At 54.0% G+C, this 18736-nt stretch overlaps 1 protein-coding gene across 1 annotated transcript in view; it reads left to right on the top strand.

Moving 5' to 3' along the window:
* Positions 1 to 18736, top strand: part of AKAP6 (A-kinase anchoring protein 6) — a 1117075-nt gene that overhangs the window by 1037478 nt on the left and 60861 nt on the right. The window lies entirely within an intron of this gene.

Here is an 18736-nt window from a genome sequence, read left to right as displayed (position 1 = left end):
TGCCGTCATGCGCAGTAGAGGCTGCCCGAATGCACAGAATGCTCTTCTAGAGAGAGCTGTTGCCTTAGGATATATAGTTGTCCACTTCACATAGCTTCACCTGTTGTCACCGCTAGAGGGAGCTGTAGGCTTAGGATATATCGTGGTCCTACTGTGTTAATGAAAACTTGCACTTTAGCCGTGTACACGTGCCTGTACACTAGTCTGATGATAACAGGTTAATTTCGTTGTTGTGGAATTGGCACCTTTCATTGGTGATTCAGAAGCTATTTCCATTGATCTGGCTAGCTAGTGTTGTGTTTGAATCACACCATTCAACTACAATACCCATCTTCAATTCCCTTCCTTTTTCCACAACATACTGGTGCACCTCCCTAATACTGCTGTTCTTTTGTTTTGCATTTTCTTTCCAAGTACCATTGATAAACCTCGAGAGTGTCTCTAAACTACTTCAAAAATATGTCAGAGGGGGACTTCTAAGATGGCCGCCGTGAAGAGAGCAGCAGAAAGGCAGCACGTGCTCTCATCCCCCTACACCAGCAATAAAGCAGCTACCATAAGCATCCTTCCCTTGGTGGGGAACCTACCAAAATCGGTGCAAGAACGGAGCGGGTAAGCTGCGGTGCAGAGGAGGAACGGCCCGGGGCCTTGTAGCCGCGTGGTGGACTGCAGGCCTGAAGCACTGGCAGGCAGGTAGGTCATTGCAGAGGCCGACAAGGTTCAGCCCCCCGGCAGCAGGGTGAGACAGGTAACGCCGGACGGCCCAGGAGGGCCAGCTAATCAGGGAAGAGTCCTGGGAACGAGGGGCTCCCCCTTTCCCCTCTGTTGTGCACCTAGATGCAGTGTTGGCCCGGGCCAGTAATTAAGGGGAAACGGGAGCGGGAAGTGGCAGCCCGACTCGGAGTCAGGGCAGAGGGAATAAGGTGAGCGGCAGCGGGCAGCAGCACAGCAGGCAGCTAGGCACAGCACACTGAAGCGAATGGAGCAGGGAGCTGGAGGGGAGTGAGGAGGAGGCCCAGGAGAGCAGCCTAGAAGGAGTCCATCCCAGCTAATAAGACCCAAGCGGAAGAAGGACCCTTGAGGCCAGGGGCCTGGGAGAGCCCTAGCAGGAGCTTAGTGGAAGGCAAAGCTGGGGCACCACACGAGGGGTAGGGTGCACTGAAGATCTACCAGAAGTGGGAGTGGAGCTGCTGAGCAGGAGGGGCTGCAGGGGCACCCCCACAACCAGTGTCAGAGAGGAGGGCTGTGGCCCTAGGGAGCACCAGACGAGTGTGAGGTGTGTGATACCAGGGGGGTAATCCAGCTGACCCCCGCCACCCCCCCAGGTACCCAAACAGAAGTCAGAGCCAAGTGCCACAGGTAGACAAGAAACATCACAGGGAGACCCTGAGTCAAGAGGCAAGGGGGGGGCGAAGCAAATCAGCAGGCCAGTTTGTGAAGAAGAGGGAGTATGACCCCCTTGCACAGGAGAAACCATACCAATGTCACACACAAAAATAAAGACCCGCAAATGGCCTCCAAATCTTCAAAAAAGACCCAGGAAGTGAATTTACAAAAATTGTGGTGCAAAGAAGGGGACATGACCGCGGGGAACGAGCAGGGCTCGTCACCAGGACGAAACACTGAGGAAAACGAGGGGAAAATGAGAGAGAAAGTGGTCACTCAAGAGGTCCACCGGCAATGATTCAAGATTTTGGGGACAAGATCTCCGAGACTATCCAGTTGCAGCTAAGCCTGATGAGGGCAGAACTGTCTCATTCACTGCAGGGAGCAAAGCTTGGAGGTGCGGACGGATGCGGCGGAGAACGCCATTCAAGAACTGGCAGACGACACCCAGAAGGTAGTTGAGCTGGTGCAGGGCCGGGCAACAGTTATCCAAAATCTAGAACTCCAAAGAAAGGATTTGGAGAAGATATCGAGAAAATCCAACATTAGAATAAAAGGGGTGGCGGAAACAGTGGGTGACAGGGACCTGGGGAAGATGGCAAGACACGTGTTTGTGGACCTGCTGGAAGTGTAGGATTGGGCCGGGATACAGTTTGACCGCATCCACAGAGTGGGCCCAAGAAGAGGAGAACCGGGGGCAAGACCCAGAGATGTGGTGGTTGCCCTGCATCAATATGACCAAAAGGAGAGGGTATTGGTGGCTGCCAGAAAAATCAAGTCGATCCATTATAGTGTCTCGGAACTACAAATGTTTCAGGACCTGGTCAGTCTACTCCAGTGAAACGAAGGCTGATGGGCTGCGTGGTGTGAGCACTGGCGCCGGCTGAGGTGCGGCACAGATGGACCTTTCCCTTCAGTCTTTCATTCGAATGGGAGGGGAGGCAACACAGGGTCACAACATGTGAAGAAGGTATGCAGATACTAAAGATGGAGGAGGGAGAAACAGACCGACAGGACAGGAGGCCACCGAGGGAAACCACCAAGAGGAAGGCATGGGAAAGGTCAAAGATCAGCACCACAGGGTCCCAGAAAACAGGCACTGAGCGGCCAGTTAAATCCCGAGGTAAAGGGGTGAAGAGGAGGATTCCCCCAAGAGCCTAGACAAGGACTTGGCAACCTGAGGGGTCTAGGAGATGTCACCTGGGTCCAAACTACAGGGAGCTTGGGGAGGGAGGGAGGGAGGGAGGTATGAAAGCCTCAGAGGGGGGGGTCATAGTGGTTAGTCTGCTGGATGGGGGGATCCACACGCATTCACTCTGGTTTGGTGAATGGACTCAACTCCCAAAAAATGTCCCTTAACGTCAGAGGGCTAAATTCCTCAGTAAAGAGGAAGAAAGTGGAGCAGTTTCTGGAGCCAGAAATCGTAGCCTTTCAGGAAAGGCACATCCAGAAGAGGGACAAGCACACATTAAGGCTTAAAGGCTAGACAAATATTTCAGTTTAACGCTCAGGGGAAGAAGCGAGGGGTACTTATAGCGGCTTGGGACATGACAGGCTTTAGTGTGATAGCTAGTGAGGGCGACAGCGAGGGGACGATATCTCGCTATGTTATTCTGGTGGGAAAGAGATCTATACACCCTAGCTTCAGTTTACGCACCTAACACAGGCCAAAACGAGTTTATATGGGCAGTATTGGCTAAGCTGAAGAGGTTCGCCAAGGGTTATCTAATACTTGTAGGGGACTACAATCTTGCATGGGACCCGCAGGTGGACAGGAGTGTGAGGGCAAGCCATTGGATAGATTAAAAGAGCGATTGTATCAGCTAGTGCTGGTAGATTCCTGGAGGGAACTGCGAGGGGGAATACAGGGTATACGTATTACTCCCATGTCCACAGAACCTTCTCAAGAATCGATTATGCCTGTTACCAAGACGCTTCTGGGGCAGGTTATAGAGCTGGAAGTGGGGGCGATAACTCTCTCAGATCACGCACCTGTTACAGTGGTACTACAAATGGGGAGGCAGGCTTATGGTGTTGGAAATTCCCCAATCATTTAATGAAAGACAAGATTATATGCGAGGAGCTAAAGGTCAAGATCGAGGCGTTTTTTAAGTTTAACATTATAGAGGAGGTACAGGAGCAGGTAATGTTGGGATGCCTTTAAAGCATCTATGAGGGGATAGCAAGGAAGACCCAGAGGAACAAGCAATTGGCCCTTATGCAGGAGGAGCTAGAAACTAGAATTAAACAGCTAATGTGGAAAATGGCGGATAATGCAGGGAGCACACTGAGGAAAGGGTATAGTCTGTTAAGGGGCCAACTAGATGTCCTTCAGACCAGAGCTGCACAGCACTCACTTCTCTACCTCTGACAGAGGTACTATGTGAAGGCGAATAAGGCGGGCCGTCTCCTGGCATGCCAGGTCAGGAAGAAGGAGGCCTCAAGGATGAGGCTCATAATTAAGATGGGGACAGGGGAAGAGAGCGCCGCCCTATCCCACATAATCTCGGCATTCACCGCTTATTACACCAACTTGTACTCCACTGAATCCCCTGAGGAAGGAGACCAGGCAGAATATCTTGCTAATTGTCCACTTCCGAAAAAAATTACACCGCAGGCGAGGGAGGAACTGGAAATAGATATCTCGCCGGTAGAAGTAAGAGCAGCGGTAGCTGCCCTACCGGTGGGGAAATCCCCAGGACTGGATGACCTTTCAATAAAACATTATTTTAAAAAAGATGACCTTTTGGGAGGCATCCATGGAAAAGGCTTAGGTTATTTTGCTCCCGAACCCGGCAAAGAAGCTACCTTGTGTGGCTCATATCGCCCTGTTGTGCTTATCAATTTAGGTGCAAAAATGGATACCAAAGTTTAGCAACACGCTTGGACAAACTACTCCTCAGGCTGATCAACCTCGACCAATCAGGTTTCATTAAACAGAGACAGACCTTTGACAATATTAGGTGGGTGTGCCACTTAATGGAGAAGGTCAACATAAATAGGTCCTCCGCGTTGATGCTAGCGTTAGGCGCAGAGAAGGCATTCGGCCGGGTCGAATGGCCATTTATCTTCTGTAAAATGGAGACCTTGGGGTTTGGATCTCACTTCCTTATGTTAGTCAGAGCTCATTATCGGGCACCTCTTCTGCACCTGGCAATTAATGGACATCTCTCACAGGCCATACAAGTTTTCAGGGGCACCAAACAGGAGCCACTTTTGGTGAGTGTTAGGGAGGAATTCTCCATAGTGGCTAATTTCCCTCACCTAGTGAGTCCCTCAGCAGCTTTGCTGGATTTCAGGGGTTGTTTACTTCATGTTCAGAGTGTGAACCTTTTTATTCCCACTCTCACCTACATTTTTGTGTTAAGTGTTGTTCTTTTTATGTGTCTCATGGACCCAGAGGCTAACCAACTCTGGGGGCATCATCTTTTCCAGTGTGTCACACCGCACCCTCCTTGCAGTGACACCGGGTTGTCTTTTTGACTTCCCCAAAACTCCATTGCTGGGGCTGACTACAGTCCCCCAGCAAAGGTAACGTTGCCAATAACATTAACAGGCTTTTTACAAATTACCGGACTCAGCACACCCTATCTTCTCTAGAGTGCTGAAGGAGTCACTTTGTGCCTCCTGTGTCCAAAGTCCTTTTTGACTTACAGTTGGCACCCATAGTTAAAGGAATTGGCTGGTGGCAGTGGTACTACTACTCTTTTCTTTCTTTAAGTCGCACTTTGGTGTTATTGATTGGGGCACTGTCCGGCCCGGACAGTGACCCCCTGCTGAATGATTGACAGCCAGGCTGTCTGATGGGGGAATTTAGCTTAAATACCCACCTCTTTGGACTGGAAGACAGAGTCGCCATTGGATCGTAGGACTCGACGAGGAGAGACAGAGAGGACAGCTGCAGACGACATCAACACCGGTGGAGCCCTGCTGCAGGTTCGAATTCCTGATCTCCAACGACAGAAGCTCTTCATCAGAATCTTCAAACCCTTAAACTGGTGGGACCAATCAGCTTACTCAGTGCCTGGACCCTCTTCACCCTGGTCGAACTTTGGTAATGTCTTGCCATTGCCGGATAGCCAGTGGGAGAGACCCCAGACCGCACTTAAGGTACCAGAGCCTTTCTTTTTGTTGACGCTTAACCCCTGCTGCAACCGACCGTCCGTGTGGCGCAGGACCCTCCAGTCTGCCTCCTCCCATGAAAGTGAGCCGAGTGGTGGACACCGGAGCCTTCAGGAAACCCACCTGGACAACCGACGCAGTGGGAACCTTCATTGCCATTCTTAAGGTACTGTACACCCTTGTTGGCTTCTCAGAGCTAACCCGAAGGAAGTCGCTCCCGCCTTCCATTTTCAGAAAGGCTGGTGGGCTGCTTTTACCTCGACTAACATTACCCGCTACAGTCCAATTTGTTTTCGCCTGCACAAAGACTTATTCGTTGTTACAGAGAACCGTGTTATCTTGGGCAAATTGACTTTTACCATTTGACCTTGGCATAGGCCTTTTTGTAGATCTACCCTGTTGGTTAATGCCCTTATTAGATTGTGCTGCCTCGATCCGTTAGAAATGATCTTTTCGATTTTACCTTACTTTGCTTTATCTTACTTTAACCCTTCCAAAGATAGGATTGTAGAGTGCCATTTATCGGTCTCCTTGCTTGGGACCATAGACTTGTCTGCAATCATTAGAAGTGTGTTTCGAAGTTACATTGTTGACTATTCTGATTTTAACTGCTTTTCTAGTGACCTGTTCGAAAATACTTGCCAGAAAGAAAGAAATATATATTCTTTTACAAAGTAGCCTTGTAAGTGTCTATTTGAATCACTGTAATTGACGTACTCATGTGTAATTCCCTGTACTGCTCATCTAACTCTTGAGATAAGTCTGGCCACTCGACCTCGCTACCACTTTCCTGTGTGGCACGGGCTTGTACCAAAGGTGAATTTGTGCTAACACCTGTGAGCTTAATCCTGTGTAGTGGTCCCAGAGGGTACTGCGTAGGATTCTGCCTTAACAGTGAGAATCGGGGCGATTCGTGACATTAGAGGGATCTTCTTGGGGGGGGGGGCGGGGAGCGTAAGGTTATGGCCTTTGCGGGTGACCTGCTCCTCTTGGTCTCAGAGCCGGACACAACACTTCCAGCGATATCGAGGGTACTCTGGCTTTTTGGGGCAGTGGCAGGGCTTGAGATCAATGCTCATAAGTCGGAACTGTTGGAACTGACAGGCCCTTCCTTAAGGGTTCAGGGACTTTGGAGTGCCGTGCCATATAAGTGGCCGACAAGAGTGTAAAATACCTGGGGATTCAAATTATGGGATCGCTGGACTCGTTAGGCCAACTACGCTCCCCTGTTAGAGAAGGTGAGACAACTGTTTTCCGAATAGGGACCTCTCTCCATATCGTGACTGGGGAAGATCAACGTGCTGAAAATGGTGATCTTACCCAGGATCCTGTATTACTTTATGGCTCTCCCAGTGGCGGTGCCCATGGGCTTCTTTTGGAGTCTCCAAAAGCATGTGGGGGTGTTTCTGTGGAACCATACAAAACCCAGGGTGTCCATGAAATTAATGATGGCTCCTAAATGCAAGGGGGATAACCAAACCTATGGCCTTACTACTTAGTTGCACAGATTAGATGTGTCCGGGAATGGTTTTGGGGTAACTGCGAAAAATGTGGTGCCGGATGGACAGGGCAGTGGTGGGTAAGCCACTGGAGGAAGTACTGTGGCAGCCTAAGGCGGATAGGCCCAAGAATATGTACTTAAACCGGAAAACGGCTCTGGTGGGGGATTCCTGGGATGCGTTGTTTCAACAGGTGTCCCCAACCTCCCTCCGCTTCCCACTAACACCCTTGTTTAGGAACCCTCAGTTTACACACTGCGGCAGGAAAAGGAAACATATGCCGGGTGGGAAGAGGTGGGGTGCCGCAGGTTACGAGATATGTTCGTAAGGAATTAAGTTAATGGGATAATTCGCTCAAAAATGTTATTGTTTAAAAAGATTGCCCATGATAAAAAATATATATTAACATTATTTTTACAAAAGGTTCCGATGTACATTTTTCGGCAAATGATGCTCAAAGTCCGGACTAGGTGGCATCCATTTTCTCAAATTAACCGGCCTCCTGTGTTTCAGTTAACTCGGCTCTCGCGGCAGTAATCAAGCAAAAGCCCCCTACTGGGAGCTTTTGCTTATTGCTGCCGCAGAGAAGAGAATGCTGTCAGGCTACAATGAAATCATGAAGCGATGGAAGCAAGGGCCCGCCGGCCCTCGCTTCCATTGCACAGACCTGCTTGCTGGAGAGGACTACCGTTATCCCACATGCAAGGTGTGTGTGGTAAGTCATGCAATGTGTGGAGAGGCACACTATTGCTGTTGGTGATACTCTGTGCGAAAATGCATGCAACTTGTGGAGAAATGAGAAATGCAGTACGGCTGACCAGGCCGAACATGGAATGAACATATGGGATGGCCATGGTTGGCACACTCAGTCGCACGGAAGCCGAGACCCCTCTGTGATAGAGGTCTGTGCGGGCACTGGATGAGGCTCCGGTAAGAAATTGGAAAGCAAAGAGTAGCACCCATTAACAGGCCAGTATGCCCATAGTTTAAAAATTTACCGAAGTTGCACTTCATTTCATCATATTTATTTGGCAACAAGAATGTGCGCACTGAGGCATGGGGCTGGGGATATTAAAGGAATGCACTATTTCATACGGTGCAGCGCCTCTACATGAATGGTCCCGCTAGCGCAAGTGGAGGTAGCTCAGAGGCAGAGCACATGCTTTGCATGCAGGAGTCCACTGTTTCCAGGATAGTGTTTGATACATTTTAAACAACAGATGTGGGTCTGCTGACAACACTCACTATACGAAATGTACTCCGTATGCAACACTTGCCCTTTAGTTCACACTTACCCTGATGGAACGGAGTTGGCTGTGCCTTGGACAGGAACCACTTGACAAGGTGATGGTGTCACAGCTCCCCGCAGGTACATGACCAAAGTCGCAGCAGCAGTGACAGGAGATCCAGCCCTATACACCGGCTGCATGTCAGACGTAGTCCTCCCAGCCCAGAGCAGCAGCAGGCGCGGCCCTGCAGCCATGGCTAGAGTCCGCTGGATGGCTTTGGGAGCTGGGTACAGTGGTCAGCAGTCCAGCGGGCGATTTTCTCAGGAGCCTCCTCTGGAGCGGCGGATTGGGAATTCGTCAATCCCTGCCAAGAGCATGCTGCAAACAATGCTGGCAGCAGTCCCTGCTCTCCGGCTGCAATAACAAAAGCTCCCAGCACGGGGCTTTTGCTTGATTACTGACTCATGAGCAGAGTTAACAGAAACTCAGGAAGCTTGTTCTTTTCACAAAATGGATGCCTCCTAGTGCTGGAAAATCAGGACTTTGAGGCCCATTTACAAAGTATTTCACATAGGAACTTTGTGTAAAAATAATTTTTGTATATATTTTTCACCATGGGCAATCTTTTTAAGCAATAAAATATTTGAGCAAACTACCCCTTTAAGGCCTTCAACATTTGCAAGTGGGATTTTGGGCTGGGGGAAGGCGAGAGATATCGATACTCGTAACTGAGACACTGGCACTGGCTCTTGAATCCTTTGATCAGAACCGGGGCCAGCAGGGAGCTCACTCCATTTGAGAGATATGTTACGACAGACTCAGGCAGCAAACACCTGGTGGGAGCAATGTATACAATTGCGTCAGAGGGACCTCAGACCCCAGTATGGCCCTACATGTCCCAGTGGGAGATGGCGTTGAGAATCAAGTTGAGGAGGAGTTGTGGGCTCCAGCTGTGGGCCGAGATACCCAGGCGCACACAGGCCATTCAAGTGCAGGAGATCTGGGTGAAGGTAATGATCCAATGGCACCTCACACCAGAAAAACTACACATGTACTATCCCAAACTGTCAGCACTGTGCTGGAGCGGTTTTGGGGATGTGAGGTCCTGGAAGTACATTTGGTCGGAATGCTTGATAATACAGCCTTTCTGGGGTATGGTCGGCACAGCACTGCGCAAGGTTTTTGGCATCCAGGTTTCACATAAGGTGGGGCAGGCCATGTTGGGGATGAGCGACGTTCTGGGGAACCTGCCCACAAGGGCGCAAGGGAAGGCATTTATAATCCTGATGGTGGCGGCGTTGCTGTTGGTGGTGCACAAATGGAAGCAGAAGAGTGCCCCGTCAGAGCACGAATGGGTGGGTAAGTTCTGGAACTTCGAGATTCTAGAGGGAGTGACTTACTCAATTCAGGGGGACCATCAAAAATTCCTTATGGACTGGGACGTAATTGTGGACTTTCTCAAAAAGGACTCAAGAGCTGTCTGGTGCCCTCGGAAAATGCGGCTGTTGGGCTTGGTTTGAACATGTATGAGCGACCAAAAGGGGATAATGCTTTTTGGGCCCAAACTGATAGTGGCCACAGCGAGACACAGGGAAAAGGGGGGAGTGCTGCGGAGGACTTGAATCGGAAGAGGGACTTTGCCAAGTTGAATGATGCAAACGCCAGGAAACTGGAGGTAGCGTACGAGTGGGGGAGCGGGGGGTTTGGAGGTGGATGTGGAACTGTGGGGGGCAGTTTTTATGCTATTGGTGATGGAATGGGGTTGCTGGGTCTTGTATGGGGGGGAGGGATGAGAAGGGGCGGGGTTGTGGTTATGCTGTTACACAAATGCAAATAAAATGTACATTTAAAAAGAAATAGGGATCCTCGATGGACACATACTGGCTCTCACCCCAACCCCCCTGGTCACTCAGTATTCCTGACCTTCCAGGAGACCCTCAGAACACCTCGGTGGCTAGGGGACAGGACCATACTTTGGTCGCGATGCCGCCGCACCGCGCAGAGAAGGCGTTACTAATGTGTGATTGGGTCCTCCGGTGCCCGACTCTCCCGCCAATTGTCTGCTCCTTGTTCAATGCTTGTCTCCCACCCGACTTTAATCATTCTACTCTGTATAATACACACCAAGAAATGTGTAAGGAAAACAGGCTCCGGTGCGCACCGCCAGATTGATGTACACGAGCTGTCACGCATGAGGAGCCATTCATAACATGTATTCAACAACTACATAGCAGAGACAGTGCTGTGTAGCTGGGAGTGGGAGCGTTTGGGGGGGCTGGATGTGGAGCTCCTCTTAGCCTGCAACCCTGGAACCAGATCTGACGTGAATGGGGTCTGGGACAGGGAGGACTAGAAGGTATCCTGGGATACAGGGACAGGGCGATTCATGGGCGTAAGTTCCAGTAGGTGACAAACACCCCTGTCCACCCTTAAAATTACACCCATGGTTGGCTAGGTGGTGGGGGTGGTAGATGTAGATAAGGGTTGGGCTCCTCTGATTGGGTCAGCAGGCTTTCTTGGACCAACTTCAAATCCACTTTAGTATCAGGATGGAGCTCAGAATGCAACTCTGCAGAAGACAGGCTATTATTCCAGTGAGCTGGGGTCAGGATACCAGGGTACCAGTGCAGTGAGCTGGGGTCAGGGTACCAGTACAGTGAGCTGGGGTCAGGATACAAGGGTACCAGTGCAGCGAGCTGGGGTCAGGGTACCAGGGTACCAGTGCAGCAAGCTGGGGTCCGGGTACCAGTGCAGTGAGCTGGGGCCAGGGTACCAGTACAGTGAGCTGGGGTCAGGGTATCAGTGCAGTGAGCTGGGGTCAGGATACCAGGGTACCAGTGCAGCGAGCTGGGGTCAGGGTACCTGTGCAGTGAGCTGGGGCCAGGGTACCAGTACAGTGAGCTGGGATCAGGGTATCAGTGCAGTGAGCTGGGGTCAGGGTATCAGTGCAGTGAGCTGGGGTCAGGATACCAGGGTACCAGTGCAGCGAGCTGGGGTCAGGGTACCAGTACAGTGAGCTGGGGTCAGGATACCAGGGTACCAGTGCAGTGAGCTGGGGTCAGGATACCAGGGTACCAGTGCAGCGAGCTGGGGTCAGGGTACCAGTGCAACGAGCTGGGGTCAGGGTACCAGTGCAGTGAGCTGGGGCCAGGGTACCAGTACAGTGAGCTGGGGCCTGGGTACCAGTGCAGTGAGCTGGGGTCAGGGTACCAGTGCAGTGAGCTGGGGTCAAGGTACCAGTACAGTGAGCTGGGGTCAAGGTACCAGTACAGTGAGCTGGGGTCTGGGTACCAGTACAGTGAGCTGGGGTCAGGGTATTAGTGCAGTGAGCTGGGGTCAGGGTACCAGTGCAGTGAGCTGGGGTCAGGGTACCAGTACAGTGAGCTTGGGTCAGGGTACCAGTGCAGTGAGCTTGGGTCAGGGTACCAGTGCAGTGAGCTTGGGTCAGCGTACCAGTGCAGTGAGCAGGGGTCAGGCTATCAGTGCAGTGAGCTTGGGTCAGGGTACCAGTGCAGTGAGCTGGGGTCGGGGTACCAGAGCAGTGAGCTGGGGTCGGGGTACCAGAGCAGTGAGCTGGGGTCAGGGTACCAGTGCAGTGAGCTTGGGTCAGGCTATCAGTGAAGTGAGCTTGGGTCAGGATACCAGTACAGTGAGCTTGGGTCAGGGTCACAGTGCAGTGAGCTTGGGCCAGGGTACCAGTGCAGTGAGCTGGGGTCAGGATACCAGTGCAGTGAGCTGGGGTCAGGGTACCAGTGCAGCGAGCTGGGGCCAGGGTACCAGAGCAGTGAGCTTGGGTCAGAATACCAGAGCAGTACAATGGGGTCAGGGTCCCAGTGTAGTAGGATGGGGTGAGGGTCACAGTGCAGTGAGATGCAGTCAGGGTCACAGTGCAGTGAGATGCGGTCACAGAACCAATGCATTGAGATGGGTTGCGGTGCCAGGGTAGTGAGCTGGGGTCATGGTACCAATGCAGTGAGCTGGGGTCAGGGTACCAGTGCAGTGAGCTTGGATCAGGGTCACAGTGCAGTGAGCTTGGGTCAGGGTCCCAGTGCAATGAGCTTGGGTCAGCGTACCAGTGCAGTGAGCTGGGGTCAGGGTACCAGTGCAGAGAGCTTGGGTCAGAGTACCAGTGCAGTGAGCTGCGGTCAGGGTACCAGTGCAGTGAGCTTGGGTCAGGGTACCAGTGCAGCTAGCTTGGGCCAGGTTACCAGTGCAGCTAGCTGGGGTCAGGGTACCAGTGCAGCTAGCTTGGGCCAGGGTACTAGTACAGTGAGCTTGGGTCAGGGTCACAGTGCAGTGAGCTTGGGTCAGGGTACCAGTACAGTGAGCTTGGGTCAGGGTACCAGTGCAATGAGCTTGGGTCAGGGTCACAGTGCAGTGAGCTTGGGTCAGGGTACCAGTGCAGTGAGCTGGGATCAGGGTACCAGTGTAGTAGGATGGGGTCAGGGTACCAGTGCAGCGAGCTGGCATCAGGGTACCAGTGCAGTGAGCTTGGGACAGAATACCAGAGCAGTACAATGGGGTCAGGGTCCCAGTGTAGTAGGATGGGGTGAGGGAACCAGTGCAGTGAGATGCAGTCAGGGTCACAGTGCAGTGAGATGGGGTCACAGAACCAATGCAGTGAGATGGGGTTGCAGTGCCAGGGTAGTGAGCGGGGGTCAGGGTACCAATACAGTGAGTGGGGGTCAGGGTACCAATACAGTGAGCTGGGGTCAGGGTACCAGTGCAGTGAGCTTGGTTCAGGGTCACAGTGCAGTGAGCTTGTGTCAGGGTACCAGTGCATTGAGCTTGGGTCAGGGTACCAGTGCAGTGAGCTGGGGTCAGGGTACTAGTACAGTGAGCTGGGGTCAGCATACCAGAGCAGTACAATGGGGTCAGGGTCCCAGTGTAGTAGGATCGGGTGAGGGAACCAGTGCAGTGAGATGCAGTCAGGGTCACGGTGCAGTGAGATGGGGTTAGGGTACCAGTGCAGTAAGATGGGGTCACAGAACCAATGCAGTGAGACGGGGTTGCAGTGCCAGGGTAGTGAGATGGGGTCAGGGACAACGGCAGTGAGATGCAGTTAGGGTACCAGTGCAGTGAGATGCGGTCACAGAACCAATGCAGTGAGATGGGGTTGCAGTGCCAGGGTAGTGAGATGGGGTCAGGGTACCAGTGCAGTGAGCTGGGGTCAGGGTACCAGTGCAGTGAGCTTGGGTCAGGATACCAGTAGAGTGAGCTTGGGTCAGGGTCACAGTGCAGTGAGCTTGGGTCAGGGTCACAGTGCAGTGAGCTTGTGTCAGGGTACCAGTGCAGTGAGCTTGTGTCAGGGTACCAGTGCATTGAGCTTGGGTCAGGGTACCAGTGCAGCGAGCTGGGGTCAGGGTACCAGTGCAGTGAGCTGGGGCCAGGGTACCAGTACAGTGAGCTGGGATCAGGGTATCAGTGCAGTGAGCTGGGGTCAGGGTATCAGTGCAGTGAGCTGGGGTCAGGATACCAGGGTACCAGTGCAGCGAGCTGGAGTCAGGGTACCAGTGCAGCGAGCTGGGGTCAGGGTACCAGTGCAGTGAGCTGGGGCCAGGGTACCAGTACAGTGAGCTGGGATCAGGGTATCAGTGCAGTGAGCTGGGGTCAGGGTATCAGTGCAGTGAGCTGGGGTCAGGATACCAGGGTACCAGTACAGCGAGCTGGGGTCAGGGTACCAGTACAGTGAGCTGGGGTCAGGATACCAGGGTACCAGTGCAGTGAGCTGGGGTCAGGATACCAGGGTACCAGTGCAGCGAGCTGGGGTCAGGGTACCAGTGCAACAAGCTGGGGTCAGGGTACCAGTGCAGTGAGCTGGGGCCAGGGTACCAGTACAGTGAGCTGGGGCCTGGGTACCAGTGCAGTGAGCTGGGGTCAGGGTACCAGTGTAGTGAGCTGGGGTCAGGGTACCAGTGCAGTGAGCTGGAGTCAAGGTACCAGTACAGTAAGCTGGGGTCAAGGTACCAGTACAGTGAGCTGGGGTCAGGGTATCAGTGCAGTGAGCTGGGGTCAGGGTACCAGTGCAGTGAGCTGGGGTCAGGGTACCAGTGCAGTGAGATTGGGTCAGGGTACCAGTGCAGTGAGCTTAGGTCAGGGTACCAGTGCAGTGAGCTTGGGTCAGGGTACCAGTGCAGTGAGCTTGGGTCAGGGTACCAGTGCAGTGAGCTGGGGTCGGGGTACCAGAGCAGTGAGCTGGGGTCGGGGTACCAGAGCAGTGAGCTGGGGTCAGGGTACCAGTGCAGTGAGCTTGGGTCAGGCTATCAGTGAAGTGAGCTTGGGTCAGGATACCAGTACAGTGAGCTTGGGTCAGGGTCACAGTGCAGTGAGCTTGGGCCAGGGTACCAGTGCAGTGAGCTGGGGTCAGGATACCAGTGCAGTGAGCTGGGGTCAGGGTACCAGTGCAGCGAGCTGGGGCCAGGGTACCAGAGCAGTGAGCTTGGGTCAGAATACCAGAGCAGTACAATGGGGTCAGGGTCCCAGTGTAGTAGGATGGGGTGAGGGTCACAGTGCAGTGAGATGCAGTCAGGGTCACAGTGCAGTGAGATGCGGTCACAGAACCAATGCATTGAGATGGGTTGCGGTGCCAGGGTAGTGAGCTGGGGTCATGGTACCAATGCAGTGAGCTGGGGTCAGGGTACCAGTGCAGTGAGCTTGGATCAGGGTCACAGTGCAGTGAGCTTGGGTCAGGGTCCCAGTGCAATGAGCTTGGGTCAGCGTACCAGTGCAGTGAGCTGGGGTCAGGGTACCAGTGCAGAGAGCTTGGGTCAGAGTACCAGTGCAGTGAGCTGCGGTCAGGGTACCAGTGCAGTGAGCTTGGGTCAGGGTACCAGTGCAGCTAGCTTGGGCCAGGTTACCAGTGCAGCTAGCTGGGGTCAGGGTACCAGTGCAGCTAGCTTGGGCCAGGGTACTAGTACAGTGAGCTTGGGTCAGGGTCACAGTGCAGTGAGCTTGGGTCAGGGTACCAGTACAGTGAGCTTGGGTCAGGGTACCAGTGCAATGAGCTTGGGTCAGGGTCACAGTGCAGTGAGCTTGGGTCAGGGTACCAGTGCAGTGAGCTGGGATCAGGGTACCAGTGTAGTAGGATGGGGTCAGGGTACCAGTGCAGCGAGCTGGCATCAGGGTACCAGTGCAGTGAGCTTGGGACAGAATACCAGAGCAGTACAATGGGGTCAGGGTCCCAGTGTAGTAGGATGGGGTGAGGGAACCAGTGCAGTGAGATGCAGTCAGGGTCACAGTGCAGTGAGATGGGGTCACAGAACCAATGCAGTGAGATGGGGTTGCAGTGCCAGGGTAGTGAGCGGGGGTCAGGGTACCAATACAGTGAGTGGGGGTCAGGGTACCAATACAGTGAGCTGGGGTCAGGGTACCAGTGCAGTGAGCTTGGTTCAGGGTCACAGTGCAGTGAGCTTGTGTCAGGGTACCAGTGCATTGAGCTTGGGTCAGAGTACCAGTGCAGTGAGCTGGGGTCAGGGTACTAGTACAGTGAGCTGGGGTCAGCATACCAGAGCAGTACAATGGGGTCAGGGTCCCAGTGTAGTAGGATCGGGTGAGGGAACCAGTGCAGTGAGATGCAGTCAGGGTCACGGTGCAGTGAGATGGGGTTAGGGTACCAGTGCAGTAAGATGGGGTCACAGAACCAATGCAGTGAGACGGGGTTGCAGTGCCAGGGTAGTGAGATGGGGTCAGGGACAACGGCAGTGAGATGCAGTTAGGGTACCAGTGCAGTGAGATGCGGTCACAGAACCAATGCAGTGAGATGGGGTTGCAGTGCCAGGGTAGTGAGATGGGGTCAGGGTACCAGTGCAGTGAGCTGGGGTCAGGGTACCAGTGCAGTGAGCTTGGGTCAGGATACCAGTAGAGTGAGCTTGGGTCAGGGTCACAGTGCAGTGAGCTTGGGTCAGGGTCACAGTGCAGTGAGCTTGTGTCAGGGTACCAGTGCAGCGAGCTTGTGTCAGGGTACCAGTGCATTGAGCTTGGGTCAGGGTACCAGTGCAGCGAGCTGGGGTCAGGGTACCAGTGCAGTGAGCTGGGGCCAGGGTACCAGTACAGTGAGCTGGGATCAGGGTATCAGTGCAGTGAGCTGGGGTCAGGGTATCAGTGCAGTGAGCTGGGGTCAGGATACCAGGGTACCAGTGCAGCGAGCTGGAGTCAGGGTACCAGTGCAGCGAGCTGGGGTCAGGGTACCAGTGCAGTGAGCTGGGGCCAGGGTACCAGTACAGTGAGCTGGGATCAGGGTATCAGTGCAGTGAGCTGGGGTCAGGGTATCAGTGCAGTGAGCTGGGGTCAGGATACCAGGGTACCAGTACAGCGAGCTGGGGTCAGGGTACCAGTACAGTGAGCTGGGGTCAGGATACCAGGGTACCAGTGCAGTGAGCTGGGGTCAGGATACCAGGGTACCAGTGCAGCGAGCTGGGGTCAGGGTACCAGTGCAACAAGCTGGGGTCAGGGTACCAGTGCAGTGAGCTGGGGCCAGGGTACCAGTACAGTGAGCTGGGGCCTGGGTACCAGTGCAGTGAGCTGGGGTCAGGGTACCAGTGTAGTGAGCTGGGGTCAGGGTACCAGTGCAGTGAGCTGGAGTCAAGGTACCAGTACAGTAAGCTGGGGTCAAGGTACCAGTACAGTGAGCTGGGGTCAGGGTATCAGTGCAGTGAGCTGGGGTCAGGGTACCAGTGCAGTGAGCTGGGGTCAGGGTACCAGTGCAGTGAGATTGGGTCAGGGTACCAGTGCAGTGAGCTTAGGTCAGGGTACCAGTGCAGTGAGCTTGGGTCAGGGTACCAGTGCAGTGAGCTTGGGTCAGCGTACCAGTGCAGTGAGCTGGGGTCAGGCTATCAGTGCACTGAGCTTGGGTCAGGGTACCAGTGCAGTGAGCTGGGGTCGGGGTACCACTACAGTGAGCTGGGGTCAGCATAGCAGAGCAGTACAATGGGGTCAGGGTCCCAGTGTAGTAGGATCGGGTGAGGCAAACCAGTGTAGTGAGATGCAGTCAGGGTCACGGTGCAGTGAGATGGGGTTAGGGTACCAGTGCAGTAAGATGGGGTCACAGAACCAATGCAGTGAGACGGGGTTGCAGTGCCAGGGTAGTGAGATGGGGTCAGGGACAACGGCAGTGAGATGCAGTTAGGGTACCAGTGCAGTGAGATGCGGTCACAGAACCAATGCAGTGAGATGGGGTTGCAGTGCCAGGGTAGTGAGATAGGGTCAGGGTACCAGTGCAGTGAGCTGGGGTCAGGGTACCAGTGCAGTGAGCTTGGGTCAGGATACCAGTAGAGTGAGCTGGGGTCAGGGTACCAGTGCAGTGAGCTGGGGCCAGGGTACCAGTACAGTGAGCTGGGATCAGGGTATCAGTGCAGTGAGCTGGGGTCAGGGTATCAGTGCAGTGAGCTGGGGTCAGGATACCAGGGTACCAGTACAGCGAGCTGGGGTTAGGGTACCAGTGCAGTGAGCTGGGGCCAGGGTACCAGTACAGTGAGCTGGGGTCAGGGTATCAGTGCAGTGAGCTGGGGTCAGGATACCAGGGTACCAGTGCAGCGAGCTGGGGTCAGGGTACCAGTGCAGTGAGCTGGGGCCAGGGTACCAGTACAGTGAGCTGGGATCAGGGTATCAGTGCAGTGAGCTGGGGTCAGGGTATCAGTGCAGTGAGCTGGGGTCAGGATACCAGGGTACCAGTGCAGCGAGCTGGGGTCAGGATACCAGTACAGTGAGCTGGGGTCAGGATACCAGGGTACCAGTGCAGTGAGCTGGGGTCAGGATACCAGGGTACCAGTGCAGCGAGCTGGGGTCAGGGTACCAGTGCAACGAGCTGGGGTCAGGGTACCAGTGCAGTGAGCTGGGGCCAGGGTACCAGTACAGTGATCTGGGGCCTGGGTACCAGTGCAGTGAGCTGGGGTCAGGGTACCAGTGCAGTGAGCTGGGGTCAAGGTACCAGTACAGTGAGCTGGGGTCAAGGTACCAGTACAGTGAGCTGGGGTCTGGGTACCAGTACAGTGAGCTGGGGTCAGGGTATCAGTGCAGTGAGCTGGGGTCAGGGTACCAGTGCAGTGAGCTGGGGTCAGGGTACCAGTGCAGTGAGCTTGGGTCAGGGTACCAGTGCAGTGAGCTTAGGTCAGGGTACCAGTGCAGTGAGCTTGGGTCAGGGTACCAGTGCAGTGAGCTTGGGTCAGCGTACCAGTGCAGTGAGCAGGGGTCAGGCTATCAGTGCAGTGAGCTTGGGTCAGGGTACCAGTGCAGTGAGCTGGGGTCGGGGTACCAGAGCAGTGAGCTGGGGTCAGGGTACCAGTGAAGTGAGCTTGGGTCAGGATACCAGTACAGTGAGCTTGGGTCAGGGTCACAGTGCAGTGAGCTTGGGCCAGGGTACCAGTGCAGTGAGCTGGGGTCAGGATACCAGTGCAGTGAGCTTGTGTCAGGGTACCAGTGCATTGAGCTTGGGTCAGGGTACCAGTGCAGCGAGCTGGGGTCAGGGTACCAGTGCAGTGAGCTGGGGCCAGGGTACCAGTACAG

The sequence above is a fragment of the Ambystoma mexicanum genome, chromosome 14 (genome assembly GCF_040938575.1).
Source record: "Ambystoma mexicanum isolate Mex_15411 chromosome 14, UKY_AmexF1_1, whole genome shotgun sequence".
Classification (NCBI taxonomy): Eukaryota; Metazoa; Chordata; class Amphibia; order Caudata; family Ambystomatidae; genus Ambystoma; species Ambystoma mexicanum.
Note: the sequence above shows the minus strand (reverse complement) of the source record. Positions and strands in the feature narration are given on the sequence as shown.